The sequence below is a fragment of the Mixophyes fleayi genome, chromosome 11, assembly GCF_038048845.1.
Source record: "Mixophyes fleayi isolate aMixFle1 chromosome 11, aMixFle1.hap1, whole genome shotgun sequence".
Lineage (NCBI taxonomy): Eukaryota > Metazoa > Chordata > Amphibia > Anura > Limnodynastidae > Mixophyes > Mixophyes fleayi.
The window spans coordinates 58,918,009-58,939,997 of NC_134412.1; positions in this window are offsets into that span (position 1 = coordinate 58,918,009).

Here is a 21,989-nt window from a genome sequence, read left to right on the forward strand (position 1 = left end):
ATGACAAAGAGTTTGGGCCTCCAAATTCCACCGATCTCAGAACTATTGAGCATCTGTGTGATGTGCTGGAAAAACTAGTCCGAGCCATGGAGGCCCCACCTTGCAACTTACAGGACTTAAAGGAACTGCGGCTAATGTCTTGGTGCCAGATACCACAGGACACCTTCAGAGGCCTTGAGGAGTCCATGTCAGAGTCATTTTGGCAGCACGAGGGGACCTACACAATATTAGGAAAGTGGTTTTAATCATGTGGCTGATCTGTATATAAAAATTAAAAATGAAATACATTTTCTTCATAAAATGATCAAATACATTTCGCCATGGTATGCAAAAGGTATGTTTTTAGATTTTTTTAACTGTTTATCAGTACTATTTTGGTGTTTTAATATTATTTATATTTCTTTGTGATTCATTTTCCTCACAGGTCCACAACCCTCCCCTATATTCATCATCTCCTTTCATTATCTCCCTCCCCAAACCCCCAAGTCATGTTATCAATCAACCCCACCATTGGTTATTCATCACTACCCCTGGTTATTCCTCACTGCATGCCAGTTATTCACTATCCCCAACCCTGGTAATTCGTCATGTCCATTATTCAGTCTTTTTCCCCCTGGCTATTCATCATCCATCCACTCCCAGTTATTCATCACCCCTTACACTCTCTAACTCTGGTTATTCAGCACCCCCACTGATTATTCATCACCTCCCACACCCACCACCCCTGGTTATGCATTAGCCCGGCCCCCCATCCAAAAAAACAAAACTAATTGCCATTTCTTGCCACTTCTCTTACCTTAAAGAGTGGAAGGAGTAGGAGCTGTGGGTGGAAGAGCTGTAGTATGTCCCTGCATCTGATCACATGATGGTACAGTTCCCAGTCACTGCTAGTCCAAAGGCTAAATATAGTATTAATGGTATAATAATGGAAACTACAGAGGAGGAAAGGGATCTAGGAGTCACTATTTCAGGTGACTTAAAGGCAGGTAAGCTATGTAACAAAGCAATGAGGAAGGCAAATTAGATGCTTGGGAGAGGAATCAGTAGCAGAAAGAAGGAAGTAATAATGCCACTGTACAGGTCATTGGTACGGCCTCATCTAGAATAGTGTGTCCTGTTCTGGAGGCCGTATCTCCAGAAGCACTTAAATACATTAGAGATTGTACAATGAGGTACCACTAAAATGGTGCATGGCCTACAGCACAAAACTTACCCGGAAACACTCAAAGATCTTAATATGTAAAGTTTGGAGCAGAGAAGGGAACTGGGGGACATGATAGAAACTTATATATCAGAGAAGTATTAGAACACAAGGATATGTACAGAAACTGGAAGGAAGTAGGTTCAGAGAAAATTTGAGGAAAACTAGTTCACAGAAAGGGTAGTGGATAAGTAGAAAAGCCTCCCATCAGAGGTGGTACAGCCTAATACAGTAGAGCAGTTTAAACATGCTTGGGATAGACATAAGAATATCCTTATAAAGAAGAAATGATCAAGTAGGGTTTAAGATACCATAGGTTAATAAATAAAATGGGCAGACTAGATGGGCCAAGCGGTTCTTATCTGCCGGCAAATTCTATGTCTCTGTGTTTCTTTGTTTCTAGGCTGCGATCACTGCAACACCACAATTCCTGCTTATCAGAGACTGGGAGCTGCATCCATCATCCTGTGATCAGATGATTCCTCTACTCACCATCTCTACTATGTAAACTAACAGAAGTGGTATGAACAGTGGGACAGAGCAGCCTGGGCGCTAAAAAATAGCTAAACACCCCCTTCCCTTCCTCTGTCATCCAACTGAGAAGGAATGGGATGAGGATTAAAAAGGAAGGTGGTGTGTCATTAGTCTATGCAGCAGGCGCTCAGCGCTGCATGATATATGGTCAAATGTGAGTCAGACTCAAAGATGAGTAAGAAATAGATTGGTGCTATTAGAGAACCCAATAGGGTGGCTGGTATCTGGAGCACAAGTAGACCCCTGAAGAGTGTGGCAATCTCCCTGATCTGCTGGGCAGAATTCGGTTCAAACGCAGCGATTCATCGGGAATCGCTGCGTTTGGCCCCGCCCCCGCTGTAAAATGACACGTTTTGAGTCATTACATCACGGGGACGGGGCCAAAATGATGCGCTTTTCGGAGCCCCGCCCCTTGCACGCCCACCTTCTCCGGCAGGCTCCCGGATCATACTTGCCAGAAGTTGGCAAGTATGCTTTATTCTGAACAAAAAATTTGTTTAAAACTTAAAAGATACCATTCCTCTGTCACAAGTTTACAAAAACAATACATTTATTTACGCAAGTTGATTGTCTTTTTTAGGTGTGTCTATTGTGTTCTTCACTAACTGTGAAGCATTTTATCACTGAACAAATGCAAAACAATTGATGTGACATGAGTGAGTGAAGCCATTTTATTGATTACTTTTGAATGACAGATATTTAAGTAGAGCACAAAATGTTTTTTTTTGTCTTTGGCAAATCACACCTTAGCACTTAATTGAAGAATGACATTTTTAGTAAACATTTCTGTCCATGAGCTAATAAAAGCAAGTTTACAACTTGTACCTACAGAACACTATCATCTTTTATACCTCATAAAATAGTCATAAATAAACATGGGTGCGTTGTTGTCCATTTGTACACTATGCTTCTCGTTATACACATTTTATATGTGTTAATAAGTGAGAATAGCTCTGAATGGGCACATTTTGCCATCAGCCCACCTCTATACCCAGAAGGCTTTTCCCTGAAAGCCAACTTTACAATTGCTTGCTAAGCATTTTGTAGCATAGAAAAGGGTTCGTCAGAAGAAGGATATTCTTATTATCTTTTATTTATAAGGCGCCACGAGGGTTCCACAACGCCGTACATAGGGGTCAATCAAAGTTCACAATTCATTCACCAGAATGCAAAACAATATACAGTTTTTCTCCCAGAACTCTTCTCAAATATGTGTCATACAATGTAAGGGAATTGGGAGTAAATGAGAGAATGGAAGATTGATAAAATAGAGAAATGTATTGAAACAATAGTTATTCATTATAGTAGAAGACATGAAAGGCTCATTTACAGTAAGTACTACAAAATATGCAAATGAGCAGAGCATTTAGCGTTGCACCTATATGTCCATTTCAGCACATAAAAATGTACATGTTGAAATTAAACTTTTGGGAAAAACTTAAAATTTCATTATCTCTATATTTTTGAAACATCATCCTCATTAATTTCAATGTTTTCTTTTTATTCCTAAAATACTGCTCACCTGAGCATCATTTATGTCTTAATTAAATGACATGAGAGTGCAGGGACATTTGGGCTATCTTTATTACATGCATCACATTTGTGTGTATATTGTTATTACTTGGGTATTTGTGTACAAGTAAAAGCACTTAGCCCTATCCAATGTGCCTGATTTACACACACTGTCTCATTGAAAATATGTTATAACTCATGGTTACTGTCCCATCATTATCACCCATAAAAAGGAACCGTTCATTTGCTCTACAGCTACCAACTAAACAAGGATGCCTCACAAAACGCATCCTCCCCTTGAATCCCATTAGTCATGTCGTCCTGCAATGTAAAATCAAATTTTTGCATGTAACATTCAAAGCATTTGAATGCATCTGGCCCACATTTAGCTAGGAAGCCCCAGATCTTCCCATCATCTACCATCAGAACATGCTCAATTTACACTCCCACAGACACTGCCATTCAAGCATTTTCTGTATAAAAAAAAAAAAGCATCTGTGCATACAATAGGCACATTTCTAAATGATCTTTATTTATGATGATTTACTATTAGAGGATAACTGACTGTTTTTGTAAGTATCTCTCAAAGCTGCTTGGCTGGCTTCTAGTCATTATTCTACTAGTTATGCCTGGAAATGTTGGCAACTAGTCATCCCAGAGCATGCTGCCACAATAACAGTCACTGTAATTGTGATGGTACCAGCTTTGGCGTCAGGGGAGGGCTGGCAAATTTTAGCCCGGGGGGTCAAGACTTAACTCAGCAGCTTAATAGAAACATTTTAAAGAAGAAAAAATGCAGGCGGCCCAGTGATCCAGCCCAAGGTAGCCCACTCTGGCACTGGCCCGGGCTAATGCCCTCTTTCCCCACAGCCCAGCCTGCCCCTCTTCGGTGCAGCTCAATTTGGTGACGTTTTCTGCCACAATTAGTTATGTCTACTACAGTGGCGCCCTCCACCTCCCCTAGGCCTGTTAAACACCTACAACCCAAAACCTCTTAGAGCTTTGCTGTGAGTGAAATTCCTGGATGTGGGCTGACAGCGTCCAAACTACTTGCGCTCCAATAGTTGAGTTGGACTGTATTGCTCTGACTGGGAGCCTGTGTCTTTATCCACCAAAACTGTTAGCAGTAGTCATTTTCTATAATTCAGGTACCTGAAGCACCCAAATTAGCAGGATAAATGAGATTAGGTTGCTATAACTGTTTTACCTTATTTGGGATATAAAAGAAAGTAAGCGTTATTTCAAGTTTTAAGCAAACGTGTGTCTAATTTTTGTTTTGTTTTTTTCACTTCAAAATCTTGGAATCCATAACCTTTAAGCAATGTTAGTAAAGATCTCTCATATTGATTCTCTCATATTTGGTGCATAGGTCAAGACACTGAGATTTGAAATTTCATTGTTATGTCATAAGGAAATTCACTGCTTACCAGAAAGTGAAACCTTCATTTCTAAAGCAAGCTGAAGATAAGATAGTAGGAAGTCTGATAGTTTTTAATATCCAAGAAGAGATATGTCACTTTTAGATAAAAGAGTAGCCCAGCTCAGTACACAGTGGTACCTGAATTACTGTGAAGAAGAGATTTTGTATCATGGATGGATGTGGAAGCTATTGCTAGATATATTTTCACAGATTTTTTTAGGGAAGAGATCAAATTATAAAGAACATTTTATATTATATATGGAAGTTCCAAAAGTTCTAAAATAATTTGGAGCCATTACTATAACTGGAAGCAATGCTATGGTTATAGTGTAGACACTCTTACAGTAATGTATTCTGTAAACCATATCAAACTATCAGTTCTCATGACTTTCTTGATGGGAAGAATTATTCATAGAAGACAAATAAACCAGTGGTGGGACAATGTGTTCTGGCAGAGTTGAATTTCTTATATGAAACTGAACCAATTCTCTCCAAAAATATAAACATACAAAACAACATTTACTCATTTTTAAAATATGTTTTTTTCAAACTCCTGCGTATACTCTCCTGAAAATATAATCTGCACCCTAGGCAAAATTGCCAACATTCCACCCACTGTACCTGCAAAGCATATTATAATGATATGCAGACAACATTGTACCATTTCATCTGTTCTGATAACCATAAAGTATTTTTAAATGGACATGGAATACGCAGTTAGCATGGTGAAATGTGAGCAATGAATGTGTTTGGTGCTGTATCTATATCCCCTCCTTTCTTTGGCCCCCCAACCAGCTCTTTCTCTTACCACTCATCCAAACCATTGGACTTGCTAAAACAAAGCTATTTATTATATAAGCGCAACAAAACATACTTTAAAAAAATCTTAAAATCTAAATATGGTCAGTAATACATACATGATGTTTTTGAATTATGATTTGTTTTCAGTCTGACAAGCTGGGCACTCCAATGATCAAGGTGGAAATTATGTGAATGACATTATGAAATTATGTGAATGACATATGCATAATTAGCTTTAAGCTTAACCTTGCTAATTATGCTTTCTTTTAAATAAAGAATAAAAGTTTTTTTTTTTAGTAATAACTGGCATAAGGCTGATTTTGTAATGCCTCTTATAACCCGGAGTAGTAAGAGTTAACTTACCGCTTCTCTTGGTCAATGTCAGGGGCTAGCTGGGTCACACGTGCAGTGGAATTGAAAGCACAGGCTTGGGCTTTTAGTTACACCACCCATTTCTCTAAATTGTACCCCTTGTTTTTAAAATAGTTGTTTTTAAATACTGTCACTTTTGTTCACTGCTTAGCTTAATGTAAAATAGTGGAAATAAGGAAATAAGTTATAAAAAAAAAACTACTTTATAATTAAAAGCTCACACTTTACAGACCAGGTGGAAAGGAAAGGCCAAGTTAATTGAGAACAAGCCAAGGCACCAGGCAGTGATGAATTGCACAACAGGTGGGCACCCCAAGACTAGGCACCTCACCTACAAACACTGCACGGGTGTCTAATGAAGGCCAAGAACTGGTGGCAACACTAAACGTATGCCGGCTCAAACACCAGTAGTTAGTAATAGTCTTGGGAGGCGATAGGTGTACAAAAGGGCCGTGGTATTCGAGATCACAGATTAAGGGGTATTGCAGCCTTACCCTGTCGGGCAGAGCCAGATTTAGACCTCATGGGGCCCTAGGCAAGATACTGGTTTGGGGCCCCCTCCCTGAAAAAATCCATAGCACTATAGTTTTTAGCATAACATATACCCCTATTCAGGGGCTGTCTGGCAGACTTTAGCCCAGGGGGGCAAGCACATAGCACTGGCCCATAAGTAGCAGCCCATTTTTAAAGGTTGGTCTCACTGCCGGCCCTGGGAGGGCCCTCTGGGGACCGCTGGGCCCTAGGCAATTGCCTAGGTTGCCTACTGGTAAATCCGGCTCTGCTGTCGGGTCATCTCTGCAAGAAGGTGAGCTTGAGATGGGAGGATCAAAATGCTCCCCAGACAGAATGCTCCACACCGCAAGGCCCCATCAATAGTGCTACAACAGGTGAGGAAAGGTGAGGAAAGGGAATCCGTCGTGTAAGGCCTCCTGGAAGCCTCTTCTGACTGTGCGAACACCTCACTGACCCTGTGCATTTGGCGGTGGAGTGACAGGTAAGCGGAAGCACCGCACACTCCACACGGAGCACACTCTCACTAGTGCCAACTCACTGTACTGTAATCTTGTGGTGGGGATGTCAGTGTTGTTAAAAGTCTCCAGTGAAATTATACTGTGCCATAGCTCATACAGAAACAGGAGGGTTGACAATATCCTTGTCACTCTCCAATCTTCAGTCACATTGTTCTATCACTCTCCAGTCTCAGTCATGATGATACTAATCCCTCTACCTCTACCTCATGTGCTAAAGCCTATGTTCAAGTGTATAGTGGTTTTAAGTCAGAAATACAAAAATGTAAATAAAAAGCTTATACCTTTTTAAAGAAAAAACACCTTTCTAATAAAGGTGAAAGTTTACTGTAGAAAAACATAAAATTGTCAACATGCCATTACCAAAATATTACCAAGCATACCAGCATCAGCTAGATCCCATCTTTCAGCTAGATCTCAGCAACTGCAATCTACACTGTCATCATATTCACCATCATAAGTGTGTACATCATCCTCAAACACTACTAATTTACTAATTCATCCCCCCTGGAATCCACTATCACAGAAGTCTGTGTACTTAGATGTAATTGCTGGTAATGGCCTTCCTCATGGAATTTGTAGTTCATTTTACGGCAGAGCTGTCACGATTTTTGGGCAATTCTTTTAGACCAGACCAAATGTCAAAATGTTGTGCTGACTCAACTGCATCACCACTGGGTGTCTTGAGAAAGCTAATTTTTTTCCTAGCAGCAGTTTCTAAAGAAACTGAAGGAGGAGACATCATTGTGTCATGTACCACTTGAGCTGTCAGCTTGCTGACCAGTGGCTCATTGCATCACTTGAGATCTGGGTCAGTTGGAAAGAAAGAGAAGACAAAGCTCTTAAACTTAGGATCAAGCACAGTTACCAAAATGTAGTGATCCAATTTCAAGATGTTGATAACTCTTGCATCCTGATGAAGCGAATGAAGTACTTAATCTACAAGTCCAACATAGTTAGCGGAATTGCTTTGCTACATTTCCTCCTTTAATTTCTCTAGCTGCTTTTCAAAAAGTCTAGTCAGGGGAATCACTTGACTCAAGCTAACAGTGTCTGCACTCTCTTCACAGGTGACTACTTCCAGTGGTTTCAGCACCTTGCACAACACGGAGAGTATTCTCCACTGCGCTTGACTAAAGTACATTCCCCTTAAATTCTATTCTTCTTGCAGCTGCTCCATTTTCCTACCTGCTGTTGCAGAATGCCGAAAATGACCCTAAATATTTCAAGACACAGACAGCATCTCCTGCATGTCACTGTCTTTTTTTAAAAAGTTCTGTACCACCAAGTTGATTGTGTGAGCAAAACAGGGAATGTAATAGAATTCCCCCTGCTGTAATGCTCTAACAATATTGGTGGTGTTATCAGCAATCACATATCCTCAGGAGAGTCCAAGCAGGATAAGCCATGTTGCAATGACATCCCTTCGTATTTTAAATAGGTTGTCAGTGGTATGCCTCTTAGTGAAGCAGATGATATATGGACTAGCCTGACTCTGAAAGATCTGGCGTTGTTTGTTAGATTTACCAATCCAGTGGGCTGTAACAGTCATATAATCTTTACTTTTCCCAGTTCTGCTTGTCCCCTTGGTTAAGTGTATAGTGGGTAGAATGGCATTTTGTAGCCCAATAATATTCTTTTTTGTCACCTCCTGGTAGAGGTGATGAATTGCTTGTATAGTAAAATGGTGTTGAGATGGAATTTGGTAACAGGGACACAGGGCCTCAATTAACTATCTTATTCCTGCTGCATTAATGGTGGATATTGGACGCAGATCTAATACTAGTATAGTCGACATGGCGCCTGTGATCCGCTGTGCGACTGGTTGACAGTTGCCATACTTGCTTCCTCTTGCAAAGGATTGTTTAACAGTCAATTGTTGTAAACTACTAATAGTCTTCTTCTTGGTCTACTTCTGGGTTGAAGATCCACCCCTAGCAGCAGGAGCAGCAGCAGTGGGCCTAACGCTCAAGGATTCTTCTGAGGAGTCCTGGATAAAGGAGGAGTCATCTCGCCTTAGCAACTTGGGTGGACTAACTCTGATCACTTGTGAGGATAATGATAATGAAGGTGTTGGGGGTGTAGACTGCAGGTGCTGGGATCTAGCTGGGAGAAGGGAGGTAGCTGATGCTGGACTGCTTGTTGTTATTTTTTTAGCATAAGTTTCTGATTTTCACAAAAGATTTCCATGAACTCGCTTCAAATGGCGTACCATGGATGAGGTTTCTAGATGGTTAAGGTCCCTACCTCTACTGACTGTGGCTTTACAATGCTACAAATGGCTAGACAACTGTTGTCAGGATTTGAGTAAAAATAATTCCACACATAAGAGGTGGCTTTATTGGTCTTATGCCTAGGCATGACAATGGCCTTCTTCTTATCACTGGTAAAAACCGCTTCCACTGGTGCATGACTTGCCACAGTAGAGTTCAATAACAGCACTGTTTACTTTGGTGCCTTATGCCCATTGTTAGCTTGCTTTGTGGGGGTCCTAACAAACCAAGCACTTTAGCCATAAAAGTTGCTCTCCTTGTTGCTGGAACACTTGCTTTGTTAAACTGTGCATATTCTTTTCAATATTTTACATAATGGCGGGTGAGAGGGCCCAAGGACAATTCCATCTCAAATCACTTTTCTTTTCTGCCACTGCTGTGTAGAAATGTTTCCTAGATGTGCTATGAACTGCCGTGTGTTTGTGTCGTTGCTCTGTCACTTAGCATCCAGCCAGCTCACTGCAGTCTTTGTCCGAGAGTGGATAAAAATAATTTTGTGACCTGTGAGGTTGGCAAAATTGACTAAAAATGACTGGAAATTCGTGTTATGGAGGTTACTAATAATGTAGGGGAAAAAAAGCAAAATTATGTGATTTTAGCATATTTTAGCTATTTTTTCTAAAAAATACAGATTCAAAACCAAAACACGCAAGGGCGGTTTTGCCAAAACATGAAGTTATTCCAGATCCAAAACCACTGGGTCAGTGAACATCTCTACTTTTTGCACTATAATATACTCTATAGACTCAATAATCACAATAGACCCCTTGAGGGAATGCCTCAAATTTAGGCCAGAAATAATTTTTCTAACTTTTCAGGGGTTTATACTACCCTTTTCTTAACTGAGGCCAGTACATTTTTGGAGACTTGGGACCTGGGTCATATAGTACTTATTTGAACTGTGGACATTTGCTGAAAACCAAATCAGAAGAAGGACCTGAAAACTAGCTCCAGATTGGATGAGTGCTTAAGTCACGCAGTCTGGTTGTTTCAATATTACCCATGTGTGAGCATTTAATTACATGGTAGTGGCACTTCCTTTTCTTACATACACAATCTAAGATTGTATAAAGCCCAAGAAATTCTGGTTCAACATTACTCAACAAAATTTCAGCCAATTTTTTTTTTTCAAGGTTGCGTGTGAATCAATTTGTTTTGATTCTCTCAGATTTACTGGATCCCAGCTCAGATTTATCCCATCAACTTCTTTGGGATTTTTTTTAGGATTTATTTATTTATCTCTTTTTATTAAGGTAGGGACCCTCCTTTTACATATTTTCTTAGTTTCAGTGCATATCAGCATATTATGTATCATGAGTGTTCATTTTTCACCACACCCCAAAACTTATATTTGTGTTTCATCCTTGTCAATGATCAGTTCTTGAGATCAAAAAGCCTCCAATATCGGAAAGGGGACCAGCACCATCTACGTCAGGCCTGTCCAACCTGCGGCCCTCCAGGTGTTGTGAAACTACAAGCCCCAGCATGCTTTGCCAGTAGACAGCCTGTTGATAGCTGGAAAGGCATGCTGGGACTTGTAGTTTCACAACACCTGGAGGGCCGCAGGTTGGACAGGCCTGATCTATGTCATCATCATTTTCCAGTTCACAGCAGCTTTGGTTTAGAGATGGTAGCAGTTAATTTAGTGATCACCCTCATTATCCTGCTGTATACAGTTTAACAGCTGATCTAGCTAATAAAGAATGGACAAAATGTGGCAAATGCCTTAATCATCCCTGCTGACAAACTTGGTCACTTCAACAAACATCAAAAAGCTGCAGATGTTTTTCAGGTGTTGCCATTGTGTTGGGTAAAAAAAGAAATTCAGTAATTTAACATAACATAATCATTGGTGTATTTTCTTTGCTCATGCATAGCCACGGTAGAATTCCATCTAGTTGTAACATGGTAAGAGCATTTTTTGCACAATACGATTTGTTAAAATAGGTACAGATCATCCTTGACATGGCTAATATGCATTCATTGTCTTGGTAAGTGCACAATAATTTTGGTACAATGAAGAGCACGTAAGCAGTCATTGGGATGTCGAGTATTTTCATCGACTGCAGGACAGCAATGATATTCAAGCCATTGCCAAATGAACATTTCCAATCTAGGGGCCTGATTCATTAAGGATCTTAACTTAAGAAACTTCTTATTTCAGTCTCCTGGACAAAACCATGTTACAATGCAAGGGGTGCAAATTAGTATTCTGTTTTGCACATAAGTTAAATACTGACTGTTTTTTCATGTAGCACACAAATACTTGATAGCTTATTTGTACACTGAAATTTAAAGTTGATATTTGTGTGCTACATGAAAAAACAGTCAGTATTTAACTTATGTGCAAAACAGAATACTGATGTGCACCCCTTGAATTGCAACATGGTTTTGTTCTGGAGACTGAAATAAGAAGTTTCTCAAGTTAAGATCCTTAATGAATCAGGCCCTAGATGTCTAGGAGAAAACCAGTGCTCAAGTTAGCATTTTATGCAAGCAATGATATCATTAAACATAAGGTAACAGGTTCCTACTGCACTTGTTTTTTTTAAGCATTGAAGCACATGGTGATGAGAATTCTGAGGTACTTTATAAATAAACTATGATGAAGATGAGGATGACAACAATAACAGTGGTGTTGGTGGTGCAGAGGAACTTGTGGCATAGCCTTTATTTTAACACTTTAGAATCGATCAGTATGCACTGAAAGACAAATACTGACCCTGGCTATAGTCACTTGATCACATATCTGGCATGAAAATGAGTAGAAACATGATTTAGAGAGTTATATTTCTATATTGGTAAAAAAAAGAAATGAGGAAAAGCCAGTGCAGCTTTGTTTGAAAAATAATAGCAACTAGGTAGTTTCCATCGTAGTTCTGCACAAGCCATCAATAACCAAAGTTACACAAAGTCAACAAACATGAAATCTATAATTTCTAACGTTTATCAATGTTTTAGAACAAGGGCCCTTTTTTGTCTGTGCCAGATGTAGACTTATCGTTTGGTGATCCTCATCTGACCATGACAAGAATATACTGTATATTCATCCTCATCAGCGCTATAAGGATCATGCTTGTCATCAATATTCTGACAATAGACAATGGCACTACATTGTAATGTAAGATGTACTTCACCACATGGACCTGACATATTGTCTCCAAAGATAATGCATTTTTGGGACGTACTTTTGTTTTCTTCACGTAAGTTCATCATTCCCTATAGAGTAAATACAAAAAACTTCACATTGTGGCTTCCCAAAACACTAAGGCCTTTAATTAGAAGGGATGGGCAGACTGACTTGTGATAGTGCCAAAGTGTTTTTTTCTCACCAGTGTTTTACAAATACCCTAGTTCAGATGTCAATATATTGCTTGAGTATTTATATTCCTATATAGCTAATGCCACTTTTGAAAAGCGGAGAAAAGATTTATTTATTATTTGCCAGTGCATTGTAAAGAAAACTCCAGTTCAGATGACAATATATTACCTGGGTATTTGTACACTTAAATAGCAAAAGGGGATTAATGTGCCTGTCAATGCACTATAAAAATACAACTGTTGATGTAGTAAGCAATAGCTTGCTGTGACCAGTTTCCCCTGCACCGCACATGTGGCAGGCCTGCTTTGGAGTTAATGTCAGGCACCACCACACAAGAAGTTCATTTCCGGCGCTATGCATCCTATGTAAAAATATTAAATGTTTAAATTTCATGCCTGGTGCTGCAGCTATGAAAGGGTTAAGTGCCAGAGCTTTGCGCTGATTGTGAAAATTGAAGCGTAAAATGTATACATTTAAAAAATATATATAATAAAAGGTAATGCTGTAACTTACCTTGGTGGTCCAGTGGGGATTGGTGAGCCTCCAGCGTTGTGCAGCCACCACTCCAGTCCTCGTTCATAGGAACTAGAACACTGAGGTGTAGAGGGGTCCCCCATACCTGGCACTCCAGAAGTGTGGGAGCAGGAGCATTTCCTGAGCCAATCGATGACAGGTAGCAACCACATTTCAGGTTCATCCAGTATCCGTAGTACAACGAGGAGTCTCAGATTTCAAATTCATCCCTGAGAGATAAATTGCCTCCTGGGAGGCCCAAAGCGCCACATTGGAGATCTGTCACAGGTTTGGCACTGGAATATACCTGATGGTTTTGGCACAGCTCTAGTGGGAGGTGCGGAGTCTAATGTGCTTCCGGTCTTATCCAGGGACCCCCACAAGGGAGTATGGGTTTTGCTGCGGGAGAAGCACAGGTCGCGATCCTCCTACTGAGCCACCAGCGAGATATGGAGAATAGAGGGTGTTCAGACAGTCCAGGTCAGAAACATGTGGACAGCAGAGGTACACAGGTATCCAGGAGAAATGGTCTCAACAAGCCGGGTCGGTAACATTCGGGCAGCAGCAGTACACAAGGAGGATCCAGAAGAGTGGCAAGCAACATGCAGGGAACTAATACCAGTTAAGCCAAATAGAGAGAATCCAGAAGAGTAGGAACACTGGAGCTGGGGAACCTAATACTCTGGCACCAGTATGGTGCCAGAGGCAGCCTTAAATAGAGAGGTGCTCCAATGATTAGCTCCGGTGGAGTAGCATCATTGGACACTGCTGGAGCTTCCAATAGTGTCCCGTTGCATAGCAATAGAACGCACAAGTGCAGTAGGGCCGGCATGAAAGTCGGAAGTATCGCATCTGGTTGCCCGGCAACCAGACGCAGCAGGATCACTGACAGGCGGCTGTCCCAACATGGAAGAGGGGCGGCGCCTGACAGTACACCCGTCTTTCCTTGTGTTCAGGGAAACGGCAGAACGTTGTTTGTAGTATTCCTTAAGTAACTAAGGGGCATGTAGATCCTGCTTGTCCACCCAAGATCTTTCCTCAGGACCGAAAACCCTTCAATGAACCAAATATTGTTGATGACCATGAAAGGTACAGGAATCCAGATTCTGGCTAATTTCGTACTCCTCGCCGGAAGGAGACTGGATGGGAGCCGGATGTGGAAGAAGTTGAAAAAATTCATTAAGTATCAGTGCTTTTAACAGGGATATATGGAAGGTATTGTGACTTCTAAGGGAGGGAGGCAAATCGAGCTTATAGGTGACAGGGTTAATGACATGAGTAACACTGAAAGGTCCAATGAAGCGTGACGCCAACTTCACAGAGGGTACTTTAAGCCTTCGGTTCCTTGTAGAGAGCCAAACCTTATCTCCAACACACAGAACGGGTATACGTCTTTGATGACGATGCACAAAATGCTTGTAGGCTGGGAGGATTCTTGTAGTTTAGCTTTAGTAGGGGACCAAATGGAGGAGAAGTCTTGATTATGGGGTCTGCAGCAGGAACCAAGGAAGCAGGGCAAGGAAAAGAGTCTGAGAGAATGGGGTTGGTCCCAAAAACAGTAAAAAAGGGAGAAAACCTGTGGATTCATGCACATGGTAGTTGTGAATTCGGCCCAAGGGAGAAGATGATACGGAGGTTCAGGGGAAGGTTTTAAATGAGACACCCTGAATATAAATTTGTATCACTAGCTTAGAGACTCACCTACAGGAGATGCCTTGACACTGGCAGATGAACTTAACCCCAATATAGCTGTATTGTGCACAAACTTCTCCTTTATGTATATGCTGACACATAGTGATTTTTATATATTGTATGTTTCTGAGCGCTGGACAACATTTTTCTTTTATTTGCACTAGCACTAAGGGGAAGATCCATGATGAAGTCCATCGAGATGCTCAGCCATGGAGAATCAGGAATAGGCCTAGCAATAGGATTCCAATGCGCAATAAGGCCGACACAAGATCCAGAAGTATCATGTCTGGTTGCTGAGGCCCAAACATAGCAGGATCACTGACAGACGGCCATCTCGACACGGAAGAAGGATGGGGCCTGACAAGATCAGAGGGCTCCAGCAATGGCAGCCAGGAGATTTCTGTCCCAGGATCTGGCAATCCATCCATTTGAGCTGATTTCACCTTAGAGGGGTGAGATAAACCATAGAGCATGTCTCTTGGAAAACTTTTGGTGGGAGATTTAACGATTAAGCAACTGATTCATCTTTGAACGCAACCTGAACACAATATGCACGTAATTTGCACACGCGTACACCTGTATTCAAATACAAGCGTATCTGAGTAATACATTTGCAAGTGAATACAGTAGTAAGTCGCTCATGTGTCGTAAAATCAAACACAAGTATCAAAGTGTTTTTATTTGCTCTTCTGCTTGATTTTGCACCTTTTTGCACTTCATCCGTCTTTACTCCTAATTCTGGACGTATATACGTGCATTTTCTTAATTAACCAAATTCACTTTATTAATCCTAAACCTTTCTGTTTCATGACAATTACATCATAATAACACATTCACTGCATTACCTCATCAACCTGCACTGTTCCATGATAAGAAAAACCCTTTTATAACAAAATGTCACATTATTACACACTAACTTAGAAAAGATAAAACAACCACACAAAGGTTTTTGGAAACAACAAACTTTTTTAACAAACAATCAAGAAAAGTAAGCATTTTAAATATTTTATTAACAGTAAAATTCAATTAAGAATAATATTTTTTCATTTAATTTAAATATTTCATAATTTTTTTTCATTTATTTTTAATTAATTCTTACCAACAAAATATGCAGAGTTGGTATATCTTCTGCACCTGGAAAAAGGAAAAACAAGAATTACCTTATCCATTGTAGCTTTTTGGGTCCCCTTTGAAATTACACATTATAGACCAAACATACTTACAGCTAACAAAGCTTGTTCCATGTTAATATTTTAAGGTTTGAAGGTTCTGTGACAACAAAAAAAAATGAAGAAAAAAAAATCAGTATAATATAGCGTCTAATGTTAGTTTGTCTAATTACAAATAAAGTTGCAATGCTAATGTATGCAACTATGTATAAAGAAGCATAACACGTTACAAAATAAAACAGCAATGCTAATGCATGCACGTACGTATAAATATTTATAAGAAAATATTGCAATGCAAATTTCTACAAATGCTTGGAAAGGGTCAGAAAGACAATTTCAGACATCTGCACATGCCAAAGTATGTAATGCTTTCAAAATAAATAAAATCATTTTGTTTAATTGCTACTGAGACACACATGTTATCTTTTAATTTTTGTTTATTGGAAATGAAATGGCCAATGGCGTCCCTCTGCCATGATCTTATATAGTGTTGTTTAATGAGATGAGTGGTGTCAGGTGTGCAGGTGAATTGTCAATCATCCCATTAAATTGTGAGAGTGAATGTCGTGTTTAGTCATCATTATCAGGAGAGGGCTGGTAGATTTTAGCCCAGGGGGTAAGACTTGACTCAGTAGCCTTTTTTAATGGAAAAAATGCAGGTGGCCCAGTGACCCAGTCCAAGGTAGCCCACTTTGGGCCCGGCCTGGGGGGCAGATGCCCCCCTGCCCCCCAGCCCAGCATGTCCCTGATCATTATCATCCATTAGTTACATCGGCCCTTGAGCGGGTGCAAACCTTACGTCTGAAAAGAAGTATACTTCGGAGTATGGCAGAATTTGAATCGGCCACATCTGCGCTGGAACGCCCTTACTATACCTGGGTTACTATAGTCCACCCCTTCCCACTCCCGTGCTGCCCTTTGATCATAGGCAGTCGTAAGTATCATTTGCTTGCAGAGATGAATTGCATGTAAGGGTGTTTGTTGGCTCAAGTGCTGTTCTGGCGCATGCACAGAGCTATTTCATGCAAGATGTGGCATGCAAATGACCTAACATCTGAAAATGATTCAGGCCCTAAATCTTCCAGTGCACACTAAGTGATATCCTCTCTCTCCTCACCCTGGCAGCATGGTTTGTGAATCAACCTGGATTGGTCGGGGTGATGTATAACCCCTGCCAACCTATGTGTAAAACTTTTGCAAAACAGGTATTAGGGTCAGTTTTTTCTGGTTAGGTGTAGGGAGGTACGTCAATAATCATTATTAGCAGCCTACCCATTCACAAATACTACATTACTGAGACACTTCATGACCAATATTAAAAAGGCCTGATTAATTCATGAGACACTGATTCCCAGTTAAATGATAATATGAATTCTTATAAATAGTGGTTCAGCACAAACAATTACTGCCTCCGGTGTGTAAGTGTCTGGTGCACGCTAGCCAAAATCTGTCTGAGCAGCATCGGAAATGTAATTCAGACTGCATTAAATCTGCCCATGCCTTATCCCTACCTAACCTCTATAGCAACAAAAGGGTTATTGCATATAGTTCATGTAGAAAGACAAGCATAAAGAATGTCAGGAGAGACAGACTGAGACACTCTCCCCAGCACAAATGTGACCTGGGACAGCTCATTTGCTTTAACTCCAAATTGATACTTCATTGTTTCATCATAAAGATTCTAGCCCCATCCCTTACAATAGCAATAAATTCAATTCAAGCATCCTGGTGGTTTTAGATCTGTCACAAGTACACACAGCACCAGTCTAAATGGGATAACTTTATGGTCAAAGAGGTTTCTTCCTGTCTGTGAGGCAGATGATGCAAGAATATAAAGTGATCTTTATTTCTGCTTGATGTAATCTGGGAAAAAGATACTAGGTGTGAGCGATGGGCTCTCACTCATTATACGGCAGTAAAAAGGTTATTCAGGCTCGCAGTGCAGCGGACTCTCTGTCTGGAGCTGACTTTGTGTCATTTGTTTCATAACTGTTTGAAGAATAAAATAAATAGTTGACCTGAGATTGCCTGGAGAAGTTTTTTCTGGACTTCATCTTTTCAACTAGATGTCAGACGTATTCATTCAATAAAGACAGGGTCCCCCTCTGGGAGATGCTAAATAAGAAGTGCCACTTTTCAGGAAAACATATGTATGTTACAGATGTTGTAGATATATGTTGAGGTTTAAATGAGTATACTGCCATTGTTGACTATTACTTCACTTGGTGTGCAGTCTGTAGTAGAACTTGTTTGTCATTTCATCCAATAGCTACACTACATTTTCATATAATATTCTCTGGCTTCACTGGTTCTGCCACACACTTAAATATAATGGAACTATCTTCTCAGCTGAGCTCACATCACTTGATTGTACTCATTACTGGTAATTTAGCTAATCAATTAACATAAGCTTGACATATGTGCAAGGAAATAGCTGCCTCTCAACAGAGTATTGAGTAGTGCTGTGGACACCATTATGGTAGGGTCACCCTTACCATTGACTTTTTTTTTCATAAAGGAAGAATATAATAGTTTATATGCTTAAGGTGGTGATTTGATTTATAAACGCTCCCTTTAAGAACGCCATGGTTTAATAAGCCAGATAATTGTAGCACGCTCATTACCAGGCTAAATAAGATAACTTTATAGTCAGAGAGGGTTGTCCCCTTCTGCAAGGCAGATGATACAAGAATATTCATTTTTGCTTGTTGTACTCTGGGAAAATAATCCTAGATATGAATGATGACCTTTCACTTAATTTACAGTAGTAAAAAGCAGAATCTCAGTGCAGCAGACTAAGTCTAGACATCTGCATTTTGTCTGCTTCTTGAGTTCAGGCTAGGTCAATAAGAATGACCAGGTACTTACTGGAAGCTGATGAAGGGCTGGCTAGCAGGAGTTAAGCCAAGCAGAGACTGCTCCACTGGGGACAGGGATTTGCCAAATAGACACCCCCTAAACATGTCTGAATAAACATTATATATATATATACACACACACACTCTACCAGTATGCCTGGTGTGCCACCCCACTGTATTATATACCTTATCAGATAAAATGACAAGGTTAAGGGTATATATAGATGTGAAAGACAAATAGTGAATACTTTGTTAAAGACAAAACCATGAAGCTCTTCATAAGCAGCGTAAGCAACAGTACTACCTACTTCCGTGCTTAGAGAATGCAGGGTTCCCAGGAAAAAATACTTTCTTCATGTATTGGGAAATGGATGTCACCTTTAGCAATTGTATAATTCTCTGCAGACCCTAGAATATGAAAATTGAAATAGTTGTTGTAAAACTGAAATGCATATTTAAAAAAAACAAAAAAAAACCCTAATTAGATTTCAACCCTATTTACCCCTGTGAAGGGCCAACCTTATCATCACCACCATTACCTACCCCCAGATCCTAAAGTACAGCATCTGAAAATGCAGAGAAAAGCTCTGCAGACATGATAGACTGAACCTGTTTTAACCATTTATACAGGTAGAACAGTGTGCGCGCAATGTATGTGGCACCTGATTTGAATTGCCGCAAATCCTGTCCAATTATACAATTCACACCTAGCAGCTGATGGAGAGTGGGACTTATGCCCATCTTATCTTACATGCAATAGCTGTGTACATGTCCAGAAAATGGGTACATCCATATGAACCTATGCAGACTTGTTTGATTCTGACACTGAAGCCTGCCTGCACATAGAGAGACGAGACCGGCAGGGAATATGTGTGCTAACATTGGCCAAGTATAGTAAGGGTATGTTTACATAAATGTGCCTCATGCAGACCAGCAGAAACACAGATATATGCCTTTCAGGAGCTATATCATGTACACGTGCTACAGCACAAGTGAAAATAGATGCTGATGACGACTTGTTGTAAACCAGGTGCATATGCTGTAGATGTGGAGGCAGAAGCAGCTCAAGATGTCTATTGCTCTGGATATGGATGGAAATACACTATATTTTCATGCTCTTTATTGAGAGTAATTTATGCCCATTTTACCAACAATTCTGCATCATCCCCTTACAGTGCAGGACACATGATCTTCCCATGAACACTGGGCAGGATTCCGCTCTACATACTGTCAAACCATAAGGACCAGCAGTTCATTCACATAAAATAATAAAAGGAAGGTCCAAAAGTTCATCAGTATATTCTATATGTAGAATGTTCAGGGAAGTTATTACCATAAAGAAATGTCAGTGAATTGTCAGGGATTTTTTTTCAGCAGCTTTGCTTCTAAATAATACTGAAGAACACAGCAAGGTACCACTAGGAGCATAAAATAGAAGGTTAGAGGAATTTAAGTTATAGATTAAATTTTACTGGGTAACAAGTATACATATATTAAAATATGAAGCCCTAATTTTGTATGGAAACTTTCCCATGTATATTTGTGAATGTTAAAATATACCTTTTTATTATAGATCAACTTGTGTTCTAGGCTTAGTGATGCTTTATAGCAGGACAGAACTGGATTTTTATGAGTAACCCTCGCCTTGATTCATCACAACCAAACTGAATGGTTCACTGACTGAGCTATTGGCTTTTCTGCTGGCAGAAGTGTTCATCTTTTTTGACTCCTTTCTATGGACAAACAATTGATACCCTCACCGTTAGGTGCACAGACTAATAGGTTCAAATGTGTGACTATAAGATATGAATCTTCACAGTGTTTCCTAAAACTATAAAGTTTCCAAAATAAAGGATAATTGGCAAAGTCTTTATTTCAATATATTTCAGAGTGGAGCATTTTCCAGGGACTTGGCTATTAGTGAAAAATTATACATGAGCTTTGTGGTGTTCAATATCAGTCAAAAAGCAGGAATCTGCTGTCTACAGAGCATTGCATTAGTCACACAGCATAGAAGGGCTATGTTAAGAGATCTGCACAACAATCACAAATTATTCAGGCCTAGACATCACATAAACGGCCGCAGCTGAAGTTCTATTCACTCATTCAAACTACAACAGGTACACAGAGCAGCACAATGTTTTTTGGGGGCTCATCCCCACTTTTTCAGTTGTATACCTCGTAATGTTCTATGTACCTGTCGGTGTGGAAATAAAGTAGTTTGAATGAGCACAAAGAACTTCAATTGTGGCTGTCTGCATGGTGTGTAACCCAAAATTATTTATTGATTATTTTGCATTGGTAGCTGACAGTGAGGGGGCCGTGGATTTGAGAGCACCCAAAATAAAACTGATGTGTATCCAACTTTATATAAACCCCAAGGTAATACCATATCAATAAAACAGGCAACAATCTTCAAAGCTCATTGATGTAACATTAATTGAAAAATATATTTTGTGAAAGTGGCCTGATGCTCAGTTTGACGCATGTTGGGCGCAATTTACGCTCTCAAAAAACTCCTCCTCCTATCTCCTTGCTTTCAATGCCTCATCCTACTCCTGTATTATTACAAAGGACATGTGTCTAAATCTGTGTGCAGCTCCAACCCCTAAGTTTCTGCCGGAGACTTAGAGCCTGATGTTGATTTGGACAAAATAGTTGTCCATAGCAATAACATATTTTTAGGCCCATAAGCTGAATTGGGGGCATGTGAAGATGTGTCCAGTTCTGAACCTATTGCATACATTGCAGGCTTACATCAGGCATACATACACCCACACACGCATACACAGAAACAGGTCATAAGCAGAACAGTTTGTTAAAATTTGCTTTGATAGTCAAAAACACATTCACTATTAGGTTTGATATAATACTCAAGTACAAATGAAACTAGAAAAAAATATCTTTAAAAACACACCCACAAAATCCAATAATATATGTACGATCAATGCAGAAAGCACCTATCAGCTTCAGAGGTGAATTCACAATCAGCCAATCAGAAGCAGCTAGCTAGTGTTGGCGACCATCATCATTATCATCAGCTTGTATTTACATTTAGCCGGTGCAAAAGATATGGCTCCTGGTCTCCGTGCTGGTCTGCCTCATGTGCCTTTTACATCTGCCTCCCCTTAAATTTAAAATTTAAATAAAAGGCTGTGGCCATTTTCTCTCCTCTGCTTAGTGTCATGTGAATTATTGCATGGGTGATTATAGGTTGATTGTAGGACAGATGGGCAGATAGTGTCCCTGCCTAAGGCCATGCACAAGCATAATACACAATATTAGAAGAAGTTA